The sequence below is a fragment of the Dipodomys spectabilis genome, unplaced genomic scaffold, assembly GCF_019054845.1.
Source record: "Dipodomys spectabilis isolate Male_0828 unplaced genomic scaffold, ASM1905484v1 ptg000469l, whole genome shotgun sequence".
Classification (NCBI taxonomy): Eukaryota; Metazoa; Chordata; class Mammalia; order Rodentia; family Heteromyidae; genus Dipodomys; species Dipodomys spectabilis.
The window spans coordinates 885420-905970 of record NW_024871146.1 but is presented as its reverse complement, the minus strand read 5'-3'; the positions used below and the strand labels follow the sequence as shown (position 1 = coordinate 905970).

The window sequence follows — 20551 nt, the reverse complement described above, 5'->3', positions numbered from 1 at the left end:
ATAGACACATGAAGAAATGCTCAACATCCATGAGACTCTTATATCCAATAAAAACCACTAGAAAACCAGAAGTGGCGCTGTGGCTCAAGTGACAGTGTGCTCGCCTAGAACTGAAGAACAGGGAGAGTACCCAAGCTCAGATTTCAAGCTCCACGCCCCACGACCCACACACGCAAAAAAAAAAGATTAAAAACAGACATTCACAATCTGTCTATAACATCACAATGAAAATGTGTCCTCATAATGCTATGTTATCACTGTAGTTCTGTGATGTCAAAAGTAGTTGATGCTGTCATAATGAGAATATGTCACATTGGTGATGTCACAAAGGTTCGTTATGTTACAATGGCATGTCTGATATCAATTGTCAGTTCATAATGAGGGTATAGTTACACAAAGAGATTGTGATGTCACAAAGGCCATGTGTTTTTTCAATGGTGCTAAGAGGTCCTAATAGGTTTGGGATGTCACAATGTGATAGTGATGTCAAATGACAATGGAAGTTCACAATGGGTTTGGGATGTCACATTGGTGATGAAATCAAATAGTTTTGTGAAGTCACATCTCATAATCACATGTCCAATTTCATTTGCTACTATTTCACAATGAGGATATGAGTTCACAGAAGAAGACTGAATATAAAAGGCCATGAATTTTCTAAAATGCTATGAAGACATACTAGATTTTTGAAAAAACAATGGAACAGTGATATCACAATGGTAATGTAGGTTGCAATATGATGACTTAATAATGTTTTGATATCACAATTGGTAAGGCCACACTGGTGATGAATTTACCAGGTGTGTGAGGTCACAATAGGTTGGTGCTATCAAAATGATACATGTGATCTCAATTGTCATTAACTCTCAATGAGTATATGAGCTCACAAAAGAACTGTGATGTCTCCAAAGGCATGCGTTGTCTCAAAAGTGATGCAGTAGTAACAGGTGTTAGGACAAAATACTCATAACATCTATCAGTGTAATGTCACCATGATCTAGATGTCAACTGAATTCAGGTATCACATATCATTCCTGGACTGGGTATGAGAGGATTGCAATTTCACAGTGGGTTAGTGATATAACAATGGAAATGTGGGATCACAAAGGGATTGTGCTACCACAATGGCTATTAGAACACAATGTGTTTCTACTATAATAGGTTTGTGTTGTCACAATTGGTGGGAAATGTCACCATGCCATGCCAGATCTCAAATGTCATCAATTGACAATGAAGATATGAGTTCACAAAGAGACTGTGTTGTCTCCAAAGTCATGTATTGGCACAAATGTGAAGAAGTCCTAATAGATTTGTGAGTTCACAATATGATACAATGGTCTTGATATCTATCAATGTGATGTCACAATGTTCATGATGTCAGAGTCAATTTCGAATATCATATGTCATACCAGAATCATTATGAGTTTGAAAACATTATAAGCTTACTAAAGGCAGCATATCACACAAGTTATGATTAAAAACTCAAGGTCTTTGGAGCTTAAATTTTTTTTTCTTTGAAATTGTATCCTCATTGTGAACTAGTAGAAATTGAAATTACACATGTCATTGTGATATTACAAACTCATAGTGACATCACAAATTCATTTGGCCTCATCACCACTGTGACAACACAAACCCATTGTGACATCACATTGCTGTTGTGCCTTCGCAATCACATTGTGACATCACAAAGCTATTGTGAACTCTTAGCACCTTTAAGAAAACACATGACCTCTGTGGCATCACAGACCCTTTGTGTACCCATATCCTCATAGTGAACTAATGAAAATTGTGATCACACATAGCATTGTATCATCACAAATACTTTGAGCAATAATTATGACTGTGAAATCACATTGTCATCATGACATCATCATCTCATTGTGACATCACCAAACACCAATGAAACCATACCATTTTTTCTTTTTTTTTCTTCTGCGTGTTATTTATTGTAAGTATAGTGTACAGAGGGATTGCAGTTACATTAGCAAGGTAATGAGTACATATCCTATCAAACATTGCTGCCTTGACATCATATTGTCATTTGGATGTCATAGACCCATTGTGAATGCCTATTCTTTGATTTCATTCAATTTCAAATGTGTCATTTGAGTTGATTTCAGGAAACCATTGTGAACTCATAACTTTTGTGACATCAAATCTCTTTGTCACAGCACATTGCCTTCATTATATCACTAACTCACTGTGACATCAAATACTTCTCCTGTCCTCATAATTTTTGTGAAATGCCATTGTGGTATCTTAGGCCCTTTGTGAGTTGAAATATTGTGTTCGACCTCATATTTCAGATATGACATGAGATATCTAAAATCCAGTGTAACATCATGATATCACACCACTGGACATCATAACCATTGTGTGACTTCGGACATCTCAGACCCGTTAGTTCTTCACCTTTGTGACTACATATACTTTGGTGACATCAGAATCCCTTCCCAAACTCATATACACATAATGAATTAATGACAATTGAGATCCTACATGCCATTGTGACATCACCAACCCCTTGGGACATCTCAAATCTATTGTGACCCCTCATTAGTATGGTGTCACCAATTGTGACCTCACAACATGATTATAACATGATGTTGAGACATCACATTGTCATTGTAAAATCACTGTCCTATTGGGTTTTCACATGCTATGACCTCATACTATGAAGCTTCTTCTATCACCTGGTATCCTCACATTGAATTATGAGTAATTGAAATTGGATATATCATTTTGATATTACAAATAAACTGACATCACAAAACCATTGTGACCTCATCACCAATGTGACATCAAAAACCCAATAAGACTTCTCATTTCCATTGTGACATCTCATTTCCATTGTGACATTATGGATCACATCGTGCCATTACTAAACTATTATGACCTCTTACCACCTTTGAAAACACACGTGACCTCTGTGACCTCACAGAACTTTTTTTGTATCCATATCCTCATGGGGAACTAATGACACCTGACATCAGACATACCATTGAAACATAACAAATCTTTTCTGACATCATCATAATTGTGACATCATGTTGCCATTATGATACCATCAGCTCATTTTGACATGTAAAACTACAATGACATCATAGCACTGTAACATCACATTGTCATTCTGATGTCATATACACGTTGTGTTTGCCTATTATGTTATTTGATTCTATTTCTAATGTGGCATGTTGGTTGATATCAGAAACCCATTGTGAGTTCATGACCATTGTTATATCACGGTGCCTTAGTAGCATCTCATTGCCTTTGTTATGTCACATTGCCAAATTGATGTCACAAAGGGAATTTTGATGTGACAATGGTTATGACAACACAATGAGTTTCTGATATCAACCCATATGCCCCATTTCAAATACAATGAAATCACAGATCAGGCATTCATAATGTGACTGTGATATCACAATGACATAATGGCAAATGCTATAATGTCATTGTCATTTTGTGATCTCACCATAAGCTAAAGATGTCATAATAACAATGTGATATGACACTGGTTATGACGTCACACAGGGTTTATAATGTTACAATGGTTATGAGGTCACAATGTGTTTCTGATATCAACTGATATGCCACATTTGAAATATTATGGAATCACAGGATATACATTCACAGTACATTCACAGTGTGTCTATGACAGCAAAATGGCAATGCTATGATGTCACTGTAGCTTGATGATGTCACAATGAGCTGATGGTTTCATAACAACAGTCTGATGTCAAATTGAATATGATGTCACAAAGGGTTTGTGATGTCAAAATGGCATGTCAGATCTTAATTGCCATTAGTATATAGTGAGGATATGAGAATGAAATCATAATGACATACACAAATGAACTGTGATGACACATGTGTTTTGCCAAAAGTGCTAAAATTCCTAACAGGTTTCAGTTTTCAAAATGTTAATGATATAAAACTGGGTTAGTGATGTCAAAACTAGTTTGTAATGTCACATCTTATTTCAAATTTCAATTGCTACAAGTTCACAATGAAACACGTTCATAGAAAGAACTTGATATCCCAAAGGCCATGAATTTTCTAAGATGTGATGAGGGCATAATAGATTTGTGAAAACATGATGGTACAGTAACATCACAATTGCAATATGATATCAAATTATGTCATAAGAGTGTTATGTGACAATAAGTTGGTGATGCCATAATAGTGATGATTTCAAAATACCTTTGTGATGTCGCAGTAGATTGCTGATGTGACAATGGCATGCCAGAACTCAATTGTCATTAACTCACAATGAGTATATAATTTTAGAATGTGATTGTGAGGATTCCAAAGGGATTTGTTGGCACAAATGTGATGAAGTCAGAACAGATTTGTGATGTGACAATGTGACACAATAGTCATTACATCTAGCAATGTGATGTCACAATATTCATGATGTCACAGTATATTTCTATTATTTCCCTCATTCTAATCACAACTTTTGGAATAGAGCTATGTGCTGAGTCCTTCATAGGGTGCTCTGTGCTGAGTCTTGCACAGGGAGCTATGTGTAGAGGCTTTCACAGGGTGCAGTGTGCTGAGTCCTGCATTGGGTGCTGTGTTCTGAGTCTTTCACAGGATGCTGTGTGCTGAGTAATGCGAAGAGTGCCACGTGCTGTGTCCTTCTCAGGATTCATTCTTTCATTGGGTCCTTGTAAGAGCTACATACTGAGATGATTATGCAGACAAGAAGTTTGAGTTCAGATATGTCTCCATGGCAGGGACAAAATTATGTATTACTGAAGACTAGTGAGTTGTCTCCTGAAGACAATTGTTTTGTTCTGCTTTGGCTAAGTCATCACCTTGAACTCAGGGCCTAGGCTCTGACCCTTACCTCTTGGGCACATGGCTACCACTCCACCATGTGGAACCACGGACCCCCTTGCAGCAGAGTGCCATGACCTAGGGGTCGATAGCTGCCTTCTCAGGAAGCTGAGATCTGAGGATCTGGGTTCCAAACTATCTCATACACAAAAGGTCCTATGAGACTATTATGTCCAATTGAACACTAAGAAACCTGAAGTGGAAGCTTGGTACTTGTGGCTCATGCCTGTCATCCTAGCTACTCAGGAGGATGAGATCTGAGGATCATGGTTCAAAGCTAGTCTGGGGCAGAAAAGTCCTTGAGACACTTAGCTCCAATGGGCCACCAGAAAACCTGAAGTGGCTCTGTGGCTCAAGTGGTAGAGCACCAGAATTGAGCTGAAGAACTCAGGGACAGCACGCAGGCCCATACATCATCTGATACAACCAACAACAACAAAAAAGCAGAAACAAACTAACAAACCTGAAGTAGAGGGCTGGGAATGTGCCGTAGAGTGCTTTGCATATATGAAACCCTGGCCTTGATTTCTCAGGGCCACCTCACTAGCAAAAAGCCTGAAGTAGCTCTGTGGTTCAAGTGGGAGAGAGCTATCCTTGTTCAAGAAAAACAAGGTACAGTGCTGAATTCAAGCTCCATTACTGGTGTCTGCACGCACACACAGGGTCACACACACACACACACACACACACACACACACACACACACACATACACACACAGAGACCAGAAGTGAAACTAAGACACAGAATGGTAAAGCACTAGGCTTCTGCACTGAGCTCATGTTCAGCACCCAGGCCCTGTGTTCAACCCAAAACCTAGCCACCCAGGGCCCAACAAGGAGGGGTCAAATGTTTCAAAACATGATGAGCTTCACCATCCCTAGATGACAGGAATCTTTCTGATATGTGATATGTGCTTGGATTTCCCAAGGTTCCAGAAACCTAGGAAAGGCATCACAGGCCCATAATCGCCTGCAATTAAACATTTCATTAGGTTCAATATCCTAGTTTTCTGCCAGAAGAACTCCTGAATTATATTGAGCACTGTATCTGAACACCGGAATATAGTCTCACAAAGGCAGGATAAGTGCAGGGAACTTGGCCTGCCAAGGGAGGTTACAAAAATGAAGGCATCCTGTCAAAACAGAGAACTGGGGAGAGAGATAGCTTGGGGTACAAAGAGGCCTTTTTCTCCTGGCCTTCAGAGCCTACCCACACTCATCCTCACTAATTGGTCCAAATGGAGTTGTTTCACCGCTGTACAGGAGTAAGGCCTTTTGTTTGCCAGTTCATACAATGAGTGAGACTTCTTCCCACAGCATGGGGTGGGAAGAAACCCTCAGGCTACACTGGGAACAGTAAGGAGAGTCCCTGAACATGCACTGTTTCGAAAGCACTCTCTATGCTATGAAATCATTGTATTAAAAACAAATTTCCTAGTTTGGTGCTGTTCATTATGAGTACTGTGAAGCTATACCTAAAGGAACATCCATACATACGCAAAGACATGGAGGTACAGGCCCTTTTTGCGAAGGCAGGTCCTGGGGTTGGATTATGAGCCTAGGCATTATCCCTGAGCTGCTTTTGCTCAGGTATTGCATTAACCTTCAGTCGCAGCCCCACATCTGGGCTTTTCTGTGATCTCTTAGAAATAACAGTGTCATGGACTTTCCAATACTGGCTGGATTCAAACTAAGGTTCTCTACATCTCAGCCTCCTCAGAGCTGAGATTAGAGTCAGCAGCCACTGGCACTTCCTTTTCTTTCCTTCTTCATTTTTTACTCTGGACAAGCTGACTTCTTAACAGGGTCATTCCATTGGTTTTAATTTATAAGTAAACTACCCAATGTTCTTTATAGCTGCTTTCTCTGAAAACGATTTTCTCTCCTCATCTTCTACTCTGGTCACAGGTTTGCAGCCAAAAGTGAGAAAGGAGTGTTCCAGGATTTGGGAGCAAATGTCCACAGGACATGCCAGTTCAGTCACTTAGCATTGAGCTGCAGTAAATTTACTGTCTCAGGATGAGTGGATCGAAAGCTGGAACGATCCTCATGCAGTCTGAAGTGCTCCTTTTGCCTATAAAATGACCTAATAATTATGAATGTTTCCAACCTTAAGTATCTAGAACACACTAGAAACATCTTCCAGTTTCTGTTTTTCTCTAGTACCTCTTGAGATTTAGACTAAAGGTTTGTGTGGAGCAGTTCCTTGGCGAATCCCTGAGGAAAGTTGCTAGAATCCTCCTCAGGAGATTGCCGTCCAAAGCCAGCCTGTGCAGGAAGTTGTGAGCCTCTTTTCTCCAATAAACCACCAGTAAACCAGAATGGAGCAGTGGCCCAGAGGGTAGAGCTCCAGCTTTGAGAGAGAAAGCCAAGCAGGAGATACTGGCCAGAGCAGGCTGGAAAGCCTGGGAGGTGCTCATGTCCAATTTTTATTGACCAGATGGCTGGAAGTGGAGCTGTGGCAGTGGTGGAGCCTCAGCCTTGAGTAACACAACTCAGGATTCCATAGGGCCCTGAGTTTAAGCCCTGGGATGGCCACACAAAAAAATTCAAAGAGAGAAGGCCAAGTTATGTATCAGTGCCTTACCTACTTATGTGTGTAATACCTCCCTGAGTGGAAACAGACCATATGCAATGCTTCTGCTTTTATTTACTGATTTATTTTTCAGAGATGCCTGTTGCACAAACTGCATCATAATCTTCATTTCAGGCCCATCGCTTTTCTCTTCCAGGGTTGCAGGCCAGTGTCCTTATATGATGCACACTTAGGCTCTCAGCAGGGTTTATTTACATTTTATTATGAGGCCAACACACGAACAATCACAAATCAGGCAAGGGAAGACAAGATCAGGTTTCTTAGAGGTAACCGGTATTCAGAAAAATTAACTTGGGGACGAAAAATGGCAGCCTACTTATGTAAAACTACCATTAAGAAAAAGATGAGGGGGCTGGGAATGTGGATTAGTGAGAGACTGTTTGCCTAGCATGCAAGAACCCTGGATTCGATTCCTCAGTAGCACATACACAGAAAAAGCCAGAAGTGGTGCTGTGACTCAAGTAATAGATTGCTACAGATAGTGCCCAGGCCTTGAGTTCAACAGAGAACTGGCAAAGAGATAGATAGGTAGGTAGGTAGGTGGGTGGGTAGATAGATAGATAGATAGATAGATAGATAGATAGATAGATAGATAGATAGATAGATAGATAGATAGATAGATAGATAGATAGATAGATACAAAGATGATAGATGAATCTGTTCTTGGACGTCAAGAGGGAAGAAGGGAACAATTAGCAGTCATGAGGCCTTCTGCAGTTTTCCAGGATACTAGTATCGCATTCACATAACCACAGAGCAGGAAGACTGTCTCTCTCCCGCTTCTCAGGCACCTGAGGGCCCCAGAGCCAAGAGGGAAGAGCCAGGTTCTAACTAAGGTGCTTGGAGAGAGAAGAGAAACGGCCCTGCTTCTCCTTGGACTAGGGATTGGCATTAATGATGGGCAGAATGAAGGAAGGAGAATGGACTCACCGAGGTAGAAGAAGGGCCTTCAAATCTGACAGATGAAGAGTGAAAAACCCACTCCTTAAAACCAGAGATCAGGGTTTTCAACTCTGTTCCTCCCCCCCCCCCCCCACACACACACACTCACACACTAAACTGGCTCTGTATTGGTAACCTAAAGATAGCTTGAGGCTCCCTTCACCTGAGGGAGGAAGGTTAATCAGTCATTGTTTGAAGAGGCTGAGAAAAGCCTGACCCTGGTGTAACTCTAACAAATGTTTGAAGTCTCCCCCCCCCCCCCCCGTTGCTGGTTGTGCCTGGAATGAATAAGTGGTTTTGCAGCTCACTTTCCTGTTGAGTGTGTCTTTTCTGCCTCCTAATCCTGCAGGCCTTGGTCTCTTCACCTAGCCTGGCTTTTGCAACTATTTTCTGTCCTTCAAATACAGTGATACAGTGGAGTTCTTCCTGCTAACAGGGCTAGGGCTTGGACCATGAGAACTTAATTTGAACCCAGGATGGGTCAATAATGTTTCTTTCCTGCTTCTATAGCTTGAGAACTGTAAGAACATTTAGAGTGCAAGTAAATTCTCATCACCAAGGGAAACTCAGGAAGCTCTTGAACATCTGACCTTTCAGAAGTGGAAGTCAGAGTGTCATAGACTTTCCTACTCTGGCTGACTTTACACTGTGATCCTGAGACCTCAGCCTCCTAAGCTAGGGTGATGGGCGTGAGCAACTGATTCTCTGCTAGGTTCAGAACTGTAATGACATTTTCAGTACAAGTCAACTGCTTATCACAAAGGGCTTGGGGAGCATATTAACTCTTTCAGAACCCTGTAGCACACAAGGTTATAATGCTAGAGTCTCAGAGGCTGGGCATATGGATCTACTAAACTTGAACCTTGAGCTCTGACTCCAATTCTGGTATACATCAGCATTCATTTTCCAGAGAACGTTCTCTTAATTAGCAAATAGGAAAAATACTTTGATTAACCCTCACTTTTTCCCAGTTGTGTGTCTCGAACTCAAGCCTGGGCACTGTCCCTGAGCCCTTCAGCTCAAGGCAAACAGTACCAATTGAGCCACAGTGTCTTTTGGTGGTTCATTGGAGATAAGAGTCTAACAGGCTTTCCTACTTTTCCAGATGTGAGCCACCAGAATCTGGACTTTTATTTTTGAAAGTCCTGGGGCTTGATCTTATGGCCTGGGTACTGTCTCTGAGCTTCTTTTTCTCAAGAATAGAGATCTACCACTTGAGCCACTCCACAGCTTCTGAGTTTTTCTGAGTATGTGGTACTGAGGATTCAAACCATGGGATTCATGCATGCTGAGCAAGCTCCTTACCACTAAGTCACAATTCTAGCCCCACCCTTACAATTTTATTCCTCAACTTGCCTATCCTCAAGAAAAGGCCTCTGATTATAAATCATCTAACGAAATCCCTATAGGAAGGTGTCCAAAGATAAAGAAGACAAAACTCATCTGTGGGAGAGACTCTAAGCATGTGAAGACTGTAACAAATGCTTCCATTTAATTATGTATCATGCTTCAAAACTTAATAAAGTATAAATGAAAATGAGTCAATGTCCTAAATTATTGTGAATCATTTTATAATAGATGTAAAACATGTACTAAATATTATGTGTACAGTAATACTAAATACAATAAACAATAAATAAATGAATCAAATAAAAAATAAAATACAAAATCAATAATAAAAATAATATGTAATAAACATACATATGTAAGGATATATCATATATTACACATGTATAGAAATATTTTTTTCCATTGCAGGGCATTCATTTGGGGCCTCAGAACTCTAGCCTGAATTTTTTTCCTCAAAGACAGTAAGCTTCCCCTTCACCCATGGTGCAAAAGAGTTACCTGGAGGGTGAGATCAAATCACAGCAATTACAGAAATACTGGCCCCAGTTCCATGACAGTGGCTTAAGTTTTTTAATGAAAGCAGTTATGTTCATTAAGTTCCATAAAGAGCATTTTTAAAAAAAGCACTGTAGAATTTTGTACAGTTTTTCAGACATCCTTACCTTACCTCCAAAGTGCTTCTCTGAGCACTACATTGTTTCTTTTTTTGTACATTTTTATTGCAAAAAACGTTGTACAGAGGGATCACAGTTACATGAGCAAGGTCATGAGTTCATTTCCTATTGAGCATTGTTGCCTCCTCTTTGTTTGTTTTCCCCCTACCATCCCTTCCCTCCCATCTCCACAACTACTCCCCCTGCAGAGCTCAGTGACTTTTTTTTTATTTTTGGCTGGCACAGGGTTTGAACTCAAGTAATGGCAACTCTGCACCTACCCTCACATTGCTACAGATTTACCAAGACCCTGAGTTCAAATCCCAGGCTAAGGAAGGAAACTGGCAGAAATTCCAAACTAGAGAGGTTTATTTCTTTTTAATTTAGTTAAATAGTTAATTAATTGTTTTATTTATTCTTTATTTTGCCAACCATGGGTCTTGAACTCAGGTTGTGGCAACTCTGACTCAGCTTCCATCACCCTAGGCTGTGGTGCAGTCTCTGGACCCATAGCCGATCCTGGGATCCTAGGCCCTGAGGGTTTGCAGGAAGAAATAAAGTAGGATACCACAAAAAGTGGCAAGCTTCAGAGGGCTGGGGTATTACGTCTTTTTCTTTGCACCGTGGGTCTGAATGACAAGGCTGCAAAGTGGACATGACCTGCCATTGCTCGTACATGCAAGGCAAACACTCTACCCCTGAGCCACCTTCTATTTTCTCATTCCTGGAAGAAGCTGCACATGAAGACAACAGTGATCCTCATTTTCAGTCTGTACATTTGAATACGGAGGAACATCTTTCCTCGGCTCTCCATCAATTCCCAACTTTCCAGTTAGAATGACTTAGAATAATAAAAATGTAAAAAGAGAAAATAAATCATCATGATAAAAAAGATGCAGAAAATTCACTGTATTTTTCCCACAAGTTCAAAAAATATGAAATATTGGGGAAATACATGGACACCTTATTCCCACTGGCACTGAAAGTCTCTAGTTAGGCAATTCTGATGAAGATGAGTAACAAAATGAAAAAGTGAGAAATCGTATCAATTGCAAGAAAAAAAAATGGAGTAGGATCAAGCAAATTTCTTCTTTGAGCTGCTGAAAATAATCGGCTTAGTAGAGTGTTCTGACTACCTTCCATAAAGGCCACTCATGTGAATACTAGGGATGACAATGAATATACCCCTCTTCATCGGGAAGCCTACAGTGGACACTTATACATTGTCTATGAGTTGGTGGCTCAAGCAGCAGATATTTATGCAAAAATTGTTAATGGCTGGACACCCCTGTGCAGTGCTGACTCGTGTAATAATACCAGTGTGGTGTCTTTCTTACTTCATCATGATGCAGATACCAATGCCCAAACTAAACGCCTCTTGACTCCCTTGCATCTTGCTCCTGGGAATATAGATAGCAAAAATACACTGGATCTCCTTCTGTTGAAACCTTATATCAAACCAGGTCTGAAGAACAACTTGGAAGAAACTGCCTTTGATATTACCAAAAGGATAAGTATGCATCACTACCTCTTTGAAGTTGTGGAAGGCTGTACAAATTGTTCTATTAAATTGTAATGTTTCGGTTAAGTTTCTTTTCTTTTATCTTTTTTTTTTGTTGAATTTTATTATTTTACTGTGAAAACACCATACAGAGGGGTTAAAATTACATGGGCAAGGTAATGAGTACATTTCTTACCCAGCATTGTTGGCTCCTCCTTTACTTCCCCTTCCCATAACTTCTCATCTCCCCCCTACTCCCCTCCCCCCTCACTAACCCTCCCCCTGGCCAAAGTTGTAAAGTTCGTTTTTCTACATGACATCTTGTATATCTCATTGTTGCAATGGGTCAACCTGTATCCCTATTTAAACAATTTGATTTTTTCCTTCCCCTCCACAAATCATACCAACACCAAATACAATTAAAGCAGGGGTTATACGGTGGTAGAGGGATATACAAAGCAACAAAGAAATCATCTTATAAATATGTTAGAAACAATTGCAAGAAAGAAAAAAAAAACATTTGAATCCTTATCTTGGGGTTCATTTCACCTAACATCAACTTATCTGACCATTTCTGCTTGTCTCAGACATATACTAATTATTGCAAATAAGGGAAACCATAGGATATATGTTTGTTTGGGCCTGGCTTACTTCACTTAATATATTGTTTTCCAAGTCTTTCCATTTCCTAACAAATGGGGCAATGTCATTCTTTCTGAGGGAGGCATAAAATTCCATTCCATAGGATTCTATTTTCTTAATCCATTCATCTACTTAGGGGCATCAAACAAGACCATACTAAAGCTATCAGAACAACTATGTTCATTGCAGCATTATTTAGCATAGTTAAGATATCAGTTACGTTTCTTAAACATCAAAATGCCAGTCCATTCTTTGTGTCCATACAAAATATTTTCACAATCCAAATAACAGCAATATCTTAATGTAAAAATTCCGTGGAATTTTTCCAAGTGAATTGCCTGGCTTTGATGTCAAAATGTATTTGAGTTGTTTGTGTACATCTGTAATGATTTCTGCACAGTTTAAGATTTTTTAATCAGAAATAATTTGATCTTATCTGTTGAAATGAGTGGTACAGAAACTAAAGATATTTCTGGTTCTTTTCTGAAAAAAGTATATTTTAAAATATTCTATATTCTGTGTTTGCATAATATCCATAATCTATTTCATTCTTTCCTAGATATACTTTGAATTCAACATTGTTTTATAATATATATATTTATTAATAAATGTGTCCTTTCAGATTGCATTCCATATAGAAAATTTAAGATTACTTTTTTCTAGGTTCTTGTTTTTGTTTTTGTATTTTGGTCCAGTCGTGGGCCTGAACTCTGGGCCTGGATGCTGTCCCTCAGCTCTTCAGCTCAAGGCTAGCACTCTACCACTTGAGCCACAGCGCCACTTCTGGCTTTTTTTTGCTTATGTTGTGCTGAGGAATAGAACACAGGGCCTCAAGCATGCAAGGCAAGCTCTCTACCACTGAGCCACCTTCCCAGTCCCTTTTTCTAGGTTCTTATAGTAGTATGTTTCTTTGGGATAAAATGACAATGTTAACTAATTTCAAAAGTTTTGTAAAGGTTATTCTATATAAAGGCCTTTCTAAGGTGAAGATTTAATACGCTGATGTCAAACTAATGCTTAATTCTAACACTTGCATATATTGTTACGCTTGTAATTTTGCAATCAACTTCTTAATAACTGTTTTTCATTTCTGCAACTGAAGAACGAAAAATATGGAATACTTCACATATTTCCATATTATCCTTGTGCAAGTGTCATGTTAATCTCTGTATTGTTGTAATTTGGGTATACGTACTACTGAAGCAGGTAGTATCCTCTAAATTTAAGTAATTAATGATGCAATCTTTATACAGGCTTATATCCTTGGGTGCCTATTTGTAGCAAGGAAACCTTATTGTTCCTAACAATACTATTGATCTTATTTCCCTAAAATAATGTGTATAGTGGAAAAAAATTATATTGTTCAGTCAATTGCTCACATTTGTGTTTTTTTTGTCAATGACAATTTTAAGGCTTTTTCATTTTAGATTTGATCATACTTTGAAGCACTTATAGCTAGGTCCTAAGGTGATGGCTTTTTCAAGTACTTATTTATGTAACTGAGTTAGCTTTGTGGAGCTAATAGTTTCAAAGTAAGCCTTGCTTAAGAGCTACTTCTAAACTTCTCCAGCTTAAATTTTCCCAAATGAGGTCTTACTGGCACAAATGTCTACCTGACCCTTTATCCTTCTTCCATGTAGGAACAGACGAACCAGAATATCCTACCCTGACAGCATAGATTGTCTTACTGGAACAAAACTAATCTTAGTTACAAGGGATCATAGAGAGATGAACAGTTCGGACAGAACTGTTCAGACTAGAAGGTATTTTATCAAAATTTAAGTGTTTATTATACCTACCATTTCAAAAGTAGGTTAACGCCAAGGTGAAAAAATTCTTCATATGCATGATTTCCTGATGTCTGGCCTGTCTACCTTCCAACCAGGCAGGAACTTACACTACTGACTTTCTATCACCAAATATTTCCATAGCTCCAGGAGAAGTCCATGTTTCTCCTCATTATTAGGCCTTAAATTGGTAATGTTTTAACCACAGTGTTTCCTCTTGCCTCTACAAATGCTAAAGCTTTAGGTTTAACTCTACCTAACACTGAGGTACAGATAATGCAATAATACTTTAAAACAGAGTTGTCTTTGATACCCTAACCACAACAGAACAATGCAAAACATGTGCCCTTTTTATTATATTATATATAGTTAGATATTTTATATTTATATGTGCTGATTTCATATTTCACACAGTGAACCTTAGTAAAATAAATTGATAATTTGACAAATAAATTGATAATTATTTATTCCAATAAAGAGAATTGGAATATAAATAATTAGGTTTAGAATACATACTAGAATATAAAAAGTATCAATGTAATGTCTTCACTATAAACTTGTGATACCTTCTAAGTGTTCTTGTTCTTCTGAATTCACATGGTAAAAAAAAATGTTGTTTTCCTCTAAACTATAAAGGATTTTACTCTGCTGCTCTGTTTATTGTTTTAACTCGCTGGTTCCAAACTGTTTTTCTCCATATTTCTGAAGCGTACCTATTGATTATACGCAAATTTTTCTGATATCATGTATGCAAGATATTTTTCTTCTGCAAAATGTATGGGTTCTAGGATCCCATGTCCCAGTTACCCACATCATCAGATAACAGGGTCAAGACTTCTCTACTAGGCCCAGGCAACCTGCCAATAGAAAGTAATTGAAGATCCATGTCAATTTCTCATTTCCTATAATATTTCAGGGCCTCAATTCCTTGAGAAACAGGAATTAGCAGTAAGCAATAGTGAAATGCAAGTCAACTTAAAATGAAGGATGAGATCACAAAATCTAAGAGAAAGTACTGCAATTCAAACTTTCAATTTACAGATGACCAGCCCATATGAGTGAACAAGATCACAAAGTGTCACAAGATTATTTTTAATACCCCTCCCCTAATGATTAATGAACAATTTCAGTCCAGCATAAGTGGGCCAGAAAAATAGCTCCTGGAACGATAGATCCACAATTGGTCTATAAAGGCCAGGAAAACTTGACTTAGAGGTCAAATGTAATTCACAAAAAAACCATTAATTGAGAAGATCCTTATTGCTTAATAACACTGTGAGATGTACAAGTTGCCATGTCAAAAACAAACTTTACAACTTTGGTCCGGGGGGGTGGTGGTGGGGAGGATCAGGTCGGGGGAGCAGGGGGAGGATGCGAAGGGATGGGAAGGGGAAACAAAGGAGGAGGCTACAATGCTTGATAAGAAATGCACTCATTATCTTGCCCATGTAATTGTAACCCCTGTGTACAGTATTTTCGCAATAAAAAAAATACACAGGTACTTCAGTAAAACTTGGTTCTGTGGTATAAAAATATTGTCATTCTCAAAATATTTAATCTCCTGAAAGTGTATTCTTTTTCAAATAAACTTTGAAACATCAAATTCGCAAACCAGGTGCTAGTGGCTCATGCATGTAATCCTAAATACTCAGGAGGCTGAGATCTGAGGATCACGGTTCAAAGCCAGCCCGGGCAGGAAAGTCGGTTAGACTCTTATCTCCAATAAACCACTCAAATATCAGAAGTGGCACTGTGGCTCAAGTGGTAGAGTGCTCCCCTTGAGCTGAACAGCACAGGGACTGTGCCCAAGCCCAGAGTTCAAGCCCCCCGACCTACCAAAAAAAATCACATTCACCAAAATAACATTTGACAAATAGATGATACTTAGTGGCAATAGAGTTACAATAGAGTTACAATAGAGTTGATTTACTTACCCAGCACTAATGCCAATCAGGTTCAACCATTCATTAAACTGTAGAAATAGTACCACCCACCGTTTGTGTTATTCATTAGGTGTCTTTCAAAATTTGTTAAATATCTCAGCCTCCCATATTTCAAACCCAAACTTTACCTAATAAAGTAAATTTCATTATTTAATAAGGTACATTTTAAAAAGTCCCAAATAGTTGCCTTATCATATGTTATTTTATGTTTTCCCTATCTGTCTAACATAGTAAGTCTTGAATATGGGTACTCATCAGAGATGTGACAAACATAAAATCTGTCTTTCATTTCTATCATATTCCTCTATAATATTAAATTTTAATTTTCTTTTTTCCAAAACTTAAATGTAGTAGAAAATATTATCCCATGTATAACAAAATAATCACACACCATTGTACAAAGCCATTTATAAAATTGGTAGTTTGGAATACATTCTAAACCATTTTTAAACTTTCTTGTTGACTAAAGATTAATCTTCCAAATGGATGAGAATTAAATCATGTCTAGGTGCTTCACGTCTCCAGTCTTATGAATTCTTATAGCAGATGAATGAATTATGGAAATATAAGATGACATAAGTTCAAGTATATACAGGATTGAAACTCCATGGAATGTATATAAACCTTTAAACTATTAGCAGACAGTTTAACAGAATGATTATCAGGAAGTTGAAGCCAGAGAGGAATAATAGTAAATACATAGAATGAATGAAAAATGGAACAAGGGGCAAGTACAGCTAGAATATCAATGTACACATGTGATAAAGGAAGTGGTAAATCTGAAATAAATTTTGGAGAAGGAGTTGGTTGACAATGATAGGAGTGAATCTGATCCAGGAGCATTGGACAGTTAGATGGACATATTTAACTGTAACACACTTGCACAACCTTTTGAAATTCAGTGAAAAATCACACAAAAATTACAACCAAACAGCAATCTCTAGAGAGTATGAATATGACCTCTCAAAATTTTAAGCAGTTAATGAAGGGAAGTCTTGGGACAAGCAAACAAAATTATTCAAAGAGGGCAGTTTGGAGTAGGGGAGAAATTTGAACAGATTTAAATAGATTGCCTCAGGTTATAAATCAACTTTATCTGCTGCAAATGTTATCTTTCTTCTGTGAGTTCTCTCTGTCTGAACTGGATAGTGCAGTCCTGAGCCACACTTGATAGCTTGTGAAGATAGAATGCAACAGAAAAGATCAAGAACACATTACTCCGATGGAGAGAAAACAATTCTCTATGTTTTCTTTCGTCTCTCTTCACTACTCTTTCTTCACACTTTTAAATCAATTGATTTTGAGTTATATATTTCCTTCTTTGTTCTGGAAAAGTAGTTGGTGAAAGTAATTCACTAAATATTATTTGCCATTTCTTTTATCATGCTGTTTACTTGTTCAAGGGAGTCCATTAAACTTCACCCCTGCATTTGGTTGCCATAAAAACCCAACATTGATGATAATCAGGACAAAATGTAATGTAAAACTTTGTCTCCAAAAAAACCAGTCCAAGAAACTGTGATCACAAATATTTGGATATCCGTTTTTCTTTTTTCTTTTACCTTGAAAGTCTTCTTGTGTTGGGCTGGGAAGGTGGCTCAGTGGTGGAGCGCTTGCCTTGCATGCTTGAGGCCATGAGTTTGATTCCTCAGCACCACATAAGCAAAAAGAAAAAAACCGGAAGTGGCGTTGTGGCTCAAGTGGTAGAGCGTGAGCCTTGAGCTGAAGAGCTGAGGGACAGCGCCCAAGCCCAGAATTCAGGTCCCACGACTGGACCCAAAAAAAAAAAAAATGAAAGAAAAAGAAAGTCTTCTTGTGTCTAAAGTGCCCACAAACATAAGTACTCCACCACTTTTTGGTTCAATCACTTCTAACCTCAAAGATATGTTTTGCTAACAAGATGCTTAGAGGAAACCGCAGAATACTCCACTTTTATCTTCTCACTTAAGAGTGTCCTTAGATATCATATCAGGAACAGTGAAATTATTCTTTGCAAAATTATTTCAATAGATTATTTTTCTCTTAGTCTTGCATTTGATGTATGGCAGAGAATAAAGTTCAATCACCTATACCTTGGATGGCAGTGGCTGTTACAAAGGACAATGCTTCTATGTCCTACTTCTATGTCCTCCTCTTAGCTCTTGCCTGATTTCCAATTAATCACAGCTTCTTGGCTCCAAGTCTAGTGAAGCTGAAGGATTCTAAGGCCTCCCCCACTGCTACATCTTCATGGTTTCTCCTTTAAAACTCTTTTAAGTTGCCTCTTTGGATGTGAGATTTATTTTCATGTCTTCACTCAATCCGTTCTGCATTTTAGTGAGCCAAATTGGCTCTGTAAAATCACTTTAGGTAGCAAAAATATTACAATTTATATCAAAAAGTTTTGGCCTCCCTCCACTGCTGAAGCCAATTTTCTTAGCTAGTGCTTCTAAGAACACTGTTTTCTTACTTTTTCCATGTGCTCAATTCTTTTCTGAACCAAAAACTTTTTGTCTTATGTAAAAAGAGAAGTCTTCACTATCTCATTTTAATAAGGATTTATATTTGTGAGCCAATTAGAAATGTGAAATCACTGGTTGGAAGTATCCAATCAGATTTTTTTCTGTGTTTCAGTGCTTCACGTGCAAAGACATTGTGGAAAGTATTACAAACCAAAAGTGTAAACCCAATACCTTTTTTCATTGTGGAGGGCATTTTCTCCCTAAGTATTTTGACCCAAATTATCTTTTTCAGAGAATTACTGTTTGGTAATTAAAGGTCAATTCTCAAATTTTGATGTCTTTTTGTAAAGAAATTTGAATTAAATTGCACTATAACCTTGTTTCACACAGTGAGAGAATATTTCCTGGGTAAGGACAGTTTTCAAGGAAAGCTACAGGATTTACAGCAAGGTTTCTGAGGTTTGTTTGTTTAGTGTGAAAATGAGTCATCTTCACTCATATTGCTCCCTCTCCACTAAATCTCCATGGATTTCTTTGCATGAAAGCCTATTTTCCCAGGCAATTTTAAATTTTCTTAATAGGCTACGTTGTTTAAAAGTTTGAACAATTAAAATTTACGTGTCATATTTTTAAAACTCTTTTGAAATTCCTTTATCAAAACTGCGAATTCACCAATCCTAATACCCCCTTACCATGAAAAACAGTTAACATGTTGTTTTCACGATATATTGTCCATGCAATTATTATTTTCCAGTGGCTTTGTTATGCATATATATGACCACATAAGCTGATGTTGAACAAAATGAACTCCAAGATATGGAATCAGAGATTATTATTTGCGGTTCTTGCTTTTAATGTATTATGTGATTTCTATTTTCTTTGGTTTTTCCCCTTTGGTTTATCCCTTGCTGTATTTGATTTTGGTACCCTGTGTATTGTGTATACATTTACCTTAATTAGGGAAGGGAAGAGGAACATCACAATGGTGACACAAATGACAAAGGCCAAACCAATGCATTAACAATACTCACAAGACAATATGTAGTAAATATACATTACAACTTGTGAGGGGTACGTAGGTGAAGGAAAACTGTGAGAAAAGTGAGGGAGGGGGTAACAAGTTTGAAAAGTTATGTATTCACTACCTTACAATTACTGTAACCCGACTGTACATCACTTTGACAATAAAATTAAATTTAAAAAAATAAGCTGCATAAAATAAAATTTCACTGTATTGGTATAGTTAATATTATTCTTTATATAGTAAAATTTTAAAAATCAATACTATTTGGCATCTAATATGATTTAATTACCCTTTCTTTATCAGAAGGTCGTCAGCTTGAATGTTATCCAACTAGACAATATACTTCACAATATACTTGCATATTTTGGAAAAAAATAAATTTAGTACTTTCATACACATAAAACGGAAAACAGTTTAATTCTATGGAAACCCATAACTTTTAAAATTAAATAAGTTGTTAGGAAAGAATATATGTGTTCTTCAAAATTCCTATGACTAATAACTACTCATTTTCAAATTCTGAACATTCCATACCTGAGAGATTCAAAACAGTACTTGTTTTCATGTTATGTAATTCTGCAATAGATGCAGTTTCCAATGGTGTGTTACACATTGAGAAGTCAACAGAAAAATAGCCACATTCTTGTAGAGGATAAAACTATGAAGCATCTGTAATAATTCTTCAAGAGTTAGCAATCCCAAGCTTTATGCCATAAAGTCATCCTAGCCCAACAGTTTCCAACTTGTAAGGTGCACCTTAAAATTTCCTTATTTTACATCATGAATAACTTATCTCTACTGTGAAAAAATACTGCACCTCTGG

The 20551-nt window shown here is 37.8% G+C and overlaps 1 non-coding gene across 1 annotated transcript; it reads right to left on the bottom strand.

Annotated features, from left to right (window-relative positions):
• Positions 1-13639: 13639 nt before the first annotated feature.
• On the bottom strand, positions 13640-13746 carry LOC122098273. The gene has a single exon (XR_006145710.1). It is a non-coding gene; the product is annotated as a U6 spliceosomal RNA (small nuclear RNA).
• Between the last annotated feature and the right edge of the window lie 6805 nt (positions 13747-20551).